At 31.7% G+C, this 9,464-nt stretch overlaps 1 protein-coding gene across 3 annotated transcripts in view; it reads right to left on the minus strand.

Moving 5' to 3' along the window:
- foxp3a (forkhead box P3a) overlaps positions 1-8,791 on the minus strand; it is a 33,088-nt gene extending 24,297 nt beyond the window's left edge. For 2 of the 3 annotated variants that reach the window (XM_049485838.1, XM_049485836.1), the window contains exons 1-2: positions 8,644-8,791; positions 7,579-7,699 (exon numbers count right to left, since the gene is read on the minus strand). The gene's annotated coding sequence lies outside the window, so the exon portion shown is untranslated. Of the gene's footprint in view, positions 1-3,322; positions 3,410-7,578; positions 7,700-8,643 lie in introns of those variants that run through there. The other variant, XM_049485837.1, reaches the window with a different exon arrangement.
- Between the last annotated feature and the right edge of the window lie 673 nt (positions 8,792-9,464).

Here is a 9,464-nt window from a genome sequence, read left to right on the forward strand (position 1 = left end):
TTAATAAGCTTCTTGTGCACTTTTTAAGTTATTAATGCTTCGTTTTAAATGTCAGGGCTCTTTGCTACTTTGAGCTGGATAACGGTGGAAAAATCAATTTATCTGGGCGGATTATGCCCCCGTGTCACACAGTCTGAAGGGTGTTTGGACAAACTGTTAAAATTTCTGGATCTCAGAATGCTGTGGGAGAACGGAGGTGTGCTATTCGTCAAAGGTAAGAACATTTTATCATGTTTTATTACAACAAAAGTCCATTTTACACTGGAGGTCTCCTTTAATAGCAGTTACTGAATAAATCGGCTTGAATAATATCTGAACAATGATTTTGGATGGAGTTTATAGGGTTAAAAATCAATTAAATGCCAATTTTAATTAAATGGTAGCACAACACAATGGCCATGTAGCTTCAAGATGGTAACACGGATGCTGAGAATCATCATTCATTAAATCATCATCATCATCATCATCATCATCATCATCATCATCATCATCATCACCATTAACATCATCATTAATATCCTCACTTCTAATCCTATAATCTCCATCCAAAATCCAAAAATTATTATAATATTATTCAAGCTAAATAATTCAGTAACTGCTATTAAGACTGTCACAATAATTACATTATCGAAATATCAAACAATGTATGGACATGACCTCAATCATTTCTGATAACCTCTGTATTGCACATTGTATTTAATTAGCCAGAGGAGCCCAATATAAAAATGAATGCAGGAATGTCAACTTTTCTAGCTTTTTTTAGGAAATAGATGAAATAATGTGTAATAATATGTGTGAATTAATGTGTTTTACATTTTTATGGAATTACTGTATTATTATTATATCAGTAGCATTACATAATCCTAAAATGACAATAAAATCGTTTATCACAATTATTTCTAGGACAATATATCGTCCAAATAAAGAGGTATATTTTGTGCTTTTCAGTTTTTGGTAACTACTACTAAAGTGGCGTTAAAATGTGTTAAGTTGTTAAGTTATGTGTTAAGTTGGTAAGGTAATTTAGCGGTTTATTATACAATATATGAGCATAACCTATTATAATTTTTTTCGTTGACCTCTGTTATAAACAAAAAAGTAACTGATCTTTCAAAGGGTGTAATTACTTATTATTCATACTAAGCCAATAATCAAATATAAGTGTTGGACAATATATCGTCTAGTCATTGTGGCAAACCTTGTGGTTATAAGAGTAAATCGTCCATACTTTAAGCAAACTAACTGCAACAGAATGTCTGTATACAGGCTGCTGTCGTTGATTTATGTATCCAGTTGGTTTTGATTCTTGAACAGTAAGCAATGATATAATTCAGTCTGAAAGGCTGTGCAAGCCAATCACAGTCACCCAGTCTTTTTTTAACCCCTTAAATGCCATTCAAAATTATTATTCAGATATTCTTAATGGCAATATATTTTACTCAGTAGCTAGTTAATAGGTTGTGGTTATTAAGCCTTATCGGATAATTACATCATTGATTTTTTTATACAGTATATGAGCATGACCTCGATCATTTTTTCTGACCTCAATATCGGCTATAGTTTTTACATGCACGCTTGTTTATCTAAAAATGAATATCACTATATTTATTTTAGTTTATTTATTTATTTGTTTATTTTTAAAATAAAAATCTCACTGATCTTTCAAGAAATGCAACTGCATTTTTAAGCTATCATTCATTTTATATCAGTCGCATGAAAAGGTCTTAAAACTGATAATAAAATATAAACCAAATAAAAATTGTTATTGTGACTCTACTTTATCTAAATTAACTGCAGGTCTATATAAAGGCAGTTGTCATTTAAGGGGTTAATTTGTGTATCTAGGTGTTACCTAGACCGCAACACTGCAATACTAAAATGTAAGGTGATAATTGTGATTATTAGGCCTGTTGTGATTATTATTAATTTATTGTAGAATATATGAGCATGAGATCGAATCTTTGTAATGACCAAATTATCACCCATTCTTAGGCCTGTCACAATAATTACATTATCGACTTATCGTACAATAAATAAACATGACCTCAATAATATTTGAACATTGTGATATCGTCTATTGTGTTTATTTGTATGTTTGTACACATATATAGCAATGAAGAGTATTTTAGCCAGGAATAACAGACCAATGCCTTAATAACTGAGACTCTATACACACAGTGTGCACAGACTGCAGCAGGTGAAGAAAAAAGATTTATTTCCAAGACTATGATTATTAAAATTTATATAAAAAAAGGATATAATTTCTTTTTTGCTGTTTTTTTTTGTTTGTTGTTACTTTTTGTATATTCTATTACCATTATATCAGTGACATAAAATGGTCTTAAAATGACAATAATATCGATTATCGCAATCATATTTGGGACAATATATCGCCCACAAAACATTCCTATCGTGACAGGCCAACCAATTCTGTTTATTTGTACATTTGATAAGAATAAGAATCACCAATATTTTAGTCAATTGCCATATATCCAAACTATTATTGATTAAAAGTTAACGAATAATTTAAAGTTTGCCATTTCTTATATTTCAAATTAAACTATTTATTTATTTTATATCAGTCTCTTTTTTGATATACAATGCAATGCAAACCAAGGCCAGTCGCTCCAATTCTTCCTTAGAGTTTTGCACCAATTCCAAGTCCAATTCATCTTGCCACCAGCAGCCTATCTGTCTGTTTAGCTCTAAATCAATCTGGAGCCTCTTTTATTTAGATTGAATTTAGATCAATTAATTGTTATCATTTTGTTTGAGTATTATTTCCAAATATACCACCAAATATATTTTCTTTGCAGCGGTATGTACCAACCTCCAACCTTTTTATGGAGACGGCTCTTGTAGCAGCAGGCATGACTCCAATCATATTTTGAAAAATATATATAAAAAGTGTTGGCATTTAAAGGGTTAACTTGTTTGTAAGCAGTAACACCACCATCCTATCTCTGATGCACGGGAAACCAAGCGCAATCACACCAATTCTTCCTTTGTGTTTTGCGGACATCCGATTTATCTTACCATCAGCAGACTATCTGCTAAATCAATCTGAAGCATTTTGTATTAAGATACAATTTTGATCAAGTCTTTTAATAATAAGTGTTATAACACTGTGTTATTTCCAAACACACCAACTTTTCTCTATGTAGAAAAGTCCAGTCTTTTAATACAGATGCTTCTTGCAACAATAAGCATTAGTCAAATATATTTAGTGAAATATATATGAAGGATAGAAAGAAAAACACATTATTTGCATTTAGTTTCTGTATATATATATATATAAGAGAGTTTCTAATAGAAGTCTTACCTCTTAATAGAAGTCTTATTCTGCAAAAACACAAACAGCTGAATAGAGGGACTGCTCGGACGGTTTGTTGAATATATAGTTTCGCTGTGACATTTAAAAGGAAACTGGAACATCAGTGTGTGTGTGTGTAAGTGTGTGTGTGTACCATGTATAGGCATGTGTGTGTGTGTACACTGCATTACACAGAATTTCAAAGAATTTCACAAAAAATGCATCCTGTACATCTTAAAGACTTCCTTCCATCGAACCAATTAACTGAATACCAAATAAATTTCCTGTTAAATTAATTAATTATGAATTGTTAAATTCTTAAAATCTCCCTAGATTATTTTTAATTTAAATTTTATTTTAATTTGTTACAATATTATCAAACGTATTTCTTACAAATAAAGTTATATTTTGAATAAAAAATATTGGAACGCCTCTTAATTTATTGTTTCTTCTGAACCCAAGGATATTAAAGAGAGTTTATTCTGTTTTTGGCTGGAGTCTCTACTAAGTTTTGGAACTAGCACTGCTGTGAGGATTTGATTGCATCCAGTGACCAGAGATTGTAGTTGTAGAGTTTATAAGGTGAGAATATTTGATGATATTTGATGATCATAACCCTATTCACCACAACCCGTCCTATTAAAAAGTAATGGATGGAGCTCCATCATTCCAGAGAACACAGTTCCACTCCTATACAGCTCAATGCCCCTAGAGATAGTCCACACCTGTCATTGGACATTGGGGCAAAAGGTTCATGTTTATTCTGTTGCTATACAGTGAAAAACTCATATCTCCAGTTTAGTCAATTTTGAGTATTAAACACACTAACTGTGATTTACTCTGTGTCAAGAGCTCTTGAAGAATGGGTCAATAGAAATTTTATCGAAATGACCTGAAATAAACTCTTTTTACATTGACTTCCACTGAAAGTTAAGAAGGTTACTCTATCACTCTCCTGTAAATATTCTGTTTTGTAGATAGAGAGTCCTACTATATTGGCAATACTTCTGTACAGGGACTAATCAAGCTGTTTAAGTGTGTGCATGTGAGTGTGTGTGTGTGTGTGTGTGCATTTGCACATCTGTGTCAGCAGATTTATTCATTAGAAAGAGGTGTCCAAAAACATTTGGACATATTGTTTAAATATCTTGTGGACACTGTCTTCAGTGTATTTTGATTAATAATAATTTCAATTAACCACTCAAACAGGGTTCATACACTTTTTACCCAATACATTTCCATGATTTTTTCATGACTTTTCCAAGTTTTCAAGGCGTATTTAAACGACCATACAATCTTCAAAACATCAGTACAGACATGGACAATAAAACCAAAAATGAAAATATATAAAAACTAAAACTATAATGATGAAAAAAACTTTTTTTAGCAATGTTAACACAATTTTCTTTAATAATAAAATGTGTGTCAGATACTGAATGCTCCATGCTCCATTGCGTAGGGCTATAATTACTGACCTAACTCTGAGCTAATGTATTTATTAGCTCAAAATAGCTTTTCTCAGTCGATTAATGGAAACACACATTTCCATGACTTTACCAAAACTTTCTAGGTATTTGTATTTACAAAAGGCCTGGATATTGCTATTTTCAAATTCCATGAGTTTTCCAGGTTTTTCATGACCATAAAAACCCTGCTGATATAAATATAGACTAAAAGAGTTTTAAGTATGTTCTTAGATTTCTTAAAAGAGCAGCATTATAAAAGCTTTAAATCTAAATATGTGTAATTATTAGAATCAACACAGTTATGTAAGCTCCACTGGCCAAACAGCGGGGAAAGCCATCCTGTAACATTTCGGAAAACAACCAGACACAAAAAAATAACCTGTTACGTGTTTGGAAAGTCCATTTACGGGGTACGTGACGTGATTCTCAGGGCGTTACATTAATGGGGGCAGAATAAGCCCATGTTCATCTGTGTATAGCATGTCAGATTAGCTCTGAATGCAGGAAAAAACAGCTTCATCCTGTTGTTGGTCTCTAAGTGCTGAAGAACGAACTGTTCTGAACAGCTCTTCTTCACTAATAGCAGCTCATCGTCTCATACTCACATATCTGAACATACCTCATCCCTCTCTAATAACTGAAGATGAAGAAAAATCATGCAGAGTCACTTTCTCTATTATTTAACACTCACTCTCATTATCGTTAAATGCTCTATGTATCATCAACTACGTCTCTTACAGGCAATGTATTCTGTCATTAATATAAAGGTAAAAGAATTATTGAGAGATTTAATATTATCTGTTAAGCGTGTCATTGGAATCATCTTTAAAATTACATAAAAAAAAAAAAATAGACAACAATATAGAGATTCAAACTAACCAGAAACAAGATCAGGTTTTACATGTTCATCCATTTAGTTTGTTCAGGAGAATTTAATGGTAAAACGAAAGCAGAGGCTTTTAATAACATTTAATAGAGGGTTTTAATAGCGTAATAAAGGGGTTAATGAATTGGTTTTAGTAAAAAGAAGCTTTAAATTGATGGCAATAATTTAATAAACTTATGGCTTCAGTGATATTACATCTTCCAGTAATACTGGATACAATAGACACCAGTTTGTAATAATTTTAGTGGTGTTTGATTAAGGTGCTTCAGTAACATTTAGATAAAAAGGCTTATTTAATAAAAACACAGCAAAAACAAAGAAAATACAAAAGTTATTAGTAAAAGGAAATTAGCACAGTGAATTGCTCCTATTTGTTCCTTTTTTAACTTTTAGTTTTTAGGTACATCAGTTAGGCTAATGACATGCAGTGATTCATTGTGAAACATAATATGGTTCTTAGGTCTACACAATATATTATTCAGCAGATTCGATCTCCCCAGTATGATTTATTTAACTCTGATTTTGATTTAGTAGATCACTGACTTGAAAATTGACAATAAAAATACTTGTGTAATTAATGTAGTTTTTACTCAGTTGAATAGCTGTATCTAACCACACATCTGCATGTGCTTAATGCACTGCTTTATATTGCTTGTCCACAACCATGTATTAGTATCACTCTGGATACTTATTTTAACGTAATACGCATACATTCTAAAACAATCTACATCTTTTTACTTTTCTACTTAACATTTATCAATGTTTTCTGGAATGAATAAAATGGAACAGATTTTGCATAAACAGTCATTTTAGTTTAAGTTCTATAATAAGCTTCTATTTGATGAATGAATCCTCATAACCCAACAAAAGTATAAAATATTAGTTTTATTATCAATATTTATATTTCATTATTACCAAAATAATACAACATTGACAACATTGTAGAGAATTTGCAAAGGAAACAGCCACATTTCCATCTGTAACTTGTCAAATTACTGTAAACTGACCAAAAAAGTTACTATATACAGCGGCTTGCAAAAGTTTTCATACCCCTTAAACTTTTTCACTTTTTGTCACCTTACAACACTGTTTATTCACTAGTGACTTCTAACAAACCATTGAGGCCTTTACAGAACAGGTGTATACACTGTATAAGATAATGTATTAAAAGCAGTTAGCTACATGTCTCTTAACATGTCATGCAGGTTATATGTGTATGTTATTTATATATATATATAATTTGTATTCAAATTAAAATATTATCCATAATCTGTCAGCTAGAGAAACAGACAGGAAACTCTATTATATCAGAGTTGTCTACAAATATGTTATTTAGTGTTAAGATCATCTAATTGGGTAGATATGGATAATACATTTATGGATAAATTACCTGCCCATAGTAAGAAGACAAAAAGAAAGTTGGACTGAAATGAACTAAAATCTTATTTTCTGAAATTAAGTGCTAGGGTAATCTTAATGGATAGAAAGAGATAGTGTTCAGTGTGATGCTTTCTCAACCATTTAAGATTTCCCTTTCTTCTAAGATGCTTAATAGCAGGGACAGGCTGTGGATTAATAATTAAGATATATATGTGTGTGTGTGTGTGTGTGTGTGTGAGTGTATATATGTGTAAACAGGTGACAGTTTTATATTTAATCCTAATAACATTCTAACTGCTGTCAGATAATCTAATTACTGAGAAAACTTATATTACATGAATAATAAGCCTGTACACACTGTTTACTTCAAAAGTATGACTCTTAACTCTTCGCCTCTGGCAGAAAACATCCTAATGATATCTAGCTAATAGATCATGTAGCTATAATATAATATGACACATCCCACTGTTTGAATGTTACACTTTAATGAGAAAGCTCAGCAACATCACTACTCAGTTTATAGCTAACCTCACCTCGTTTATAAGCTGTAGAGCTGCTGCAGGATGTGAACTCTATCTTAATGGAGATCTGCCAGAGTTACAGCCTCCATGTTTAGCAGTCAGAGAGGAAAAGCAGGGCCATTCCCTGAGAAACCTGAAGGACAATTAAAGCAACAGTCAGTAAGTTCTGAGGGATTTAAGTGTTTAGAATGTAAATGAAATATTCTGTAAAATTCTGTTTTTTGAGTATATTGTTGCGTTTAATTTGTACATTTATGGAATATTGGAAAGAGCGATTATATATATTTTTATATTTAATTTTGATAATATTTAATATTTTGTCCCCTTCCAAATCAGGAATACGACTGCTTTTAATTTAAAAGAAAAATTCTGAGACTGCTGCTTTAATAAGCAAATGAACAGAGAATGCATTCCAAAACACACACACACACACACACACACACACACACACACACATACACAGACATTTTCAGAATCAGTTTCTATGATTTTGCTATTTATAGGTTTATGTTTCAGTAAAATGAACATTGTTGTTTTATTCTATAAACTACGGACAATATTTCACCAAAATTCCAAACGACAAATAATATTGTTGTTTAGAGCATTTATTTGCAGAAAATGAGAAATAACAAAAAGGATGCAGAGCTTTAAAACCTTAAATAATGCAAAGAAAAGTTTTAAGATTTCTGAAATCAATATTTCGTGGAATAACCCTGGTTTTAATCTCAGTTTTCATGCATCTTGGCAGGTTCTCCTCCACCAGTCGTACACACTGCTTTTGGATAAATGTATGCCACTCCTGGAGCAAAAAATCAAGCAGTTCAGCTTGGTTTGATGGCTTGTGATCATCCATCTTCCTCTTGATTATATTCCAGAGGTTTTCATTTTGCTAAAATCAACAAAACTCATCATTTTAAGTAGTCTTTTATTTTTTTCCAGAGCTGTATATTCTTTTATTATTTAAATATCCAAAATAAGAAATGAAAATGAAATATTTGTTACCAAAGTCAGCATATTGACATATCCACATGTAACTATATTTATTGTTTAATAACACTTTATAAAGTACAGTAATACCTGATTTTAAACAGTAGGAATTGCCAGGGCTGCATGTTTAACAGTCTGAAGGGGAAGCAGAACTTGTCCTGATAAACCTGTTTAAAAAAAAGATCCACAATAACAGTAGCTAACCTATGCTAACAACATCCATCTAACCAGGTTAGCTGCCATGGTTACGGCTAACTAGCCTTTAGCCGCAGTCAGAGCTATGCTATTTTTCAAAAGTAAAACATAACTAGCTTAGCCTTTAAACTGTAACTAAAGTGCAAACCTGTCAGTTATCTCTACATCCCTGTCTTTATCCTATTTAACTAGCTATTTAACAGATTTCTAAAAGGGGTTTCTTCACAAGACCATCTTTTGAAGCAGATTTCTTGGTGACTTGTATTCGGCTAACTAGCTAGTTAGCTTTAGCTAAGCTTGTAAGTACACAAACAACCTGTTTTTCCCTTTCCAAAAGGAAAAAAAGTCAGCTATATTTCACATTTCTGCACACAATACAAACTAACAAAGTGTGAGGTTAAATAAGCAATATTTTTATCCATAAATAAGTATAGCTTGTAGCTAGCACATAATGAGCGGGTTAAGCATGAATCCTGCTACAAAAAAAGAGAAAATATTGCTGCCTTTAAGTCCTCCTCGCTAATTTCTACTTATAAGGTTGAAGGTTATGATTTTATCCATTCGAGTGTTTTTTGTTTGGATGAAAATGGGCACGGAAACAAAATCTTTTGTTTATACTTTTGGTCTATTAACATAAAAACAGGAGATTTATTTTGCCGTACTCAAAGAAAATGAAGCTAAGTAGACATGCATTAAGTTAGTGAGGTTTTTATGCC

The sequence above is a fragment of the Astyanax mexicanus genome, chromosome 12, assembly GCF_023375975.1.
Source record: "Astyanax mexicanus isolate ESR-SI-001 chromosome 12, AstMex3_surface, whole genome shotgun sequence".
NCBI classification, from domain to species: Eukaryota; Metazoa; Chordata; class Actinopteri; order Characiformes; family Acestrorhamphidae; genus Astyanax; species Astyanax mexicanus.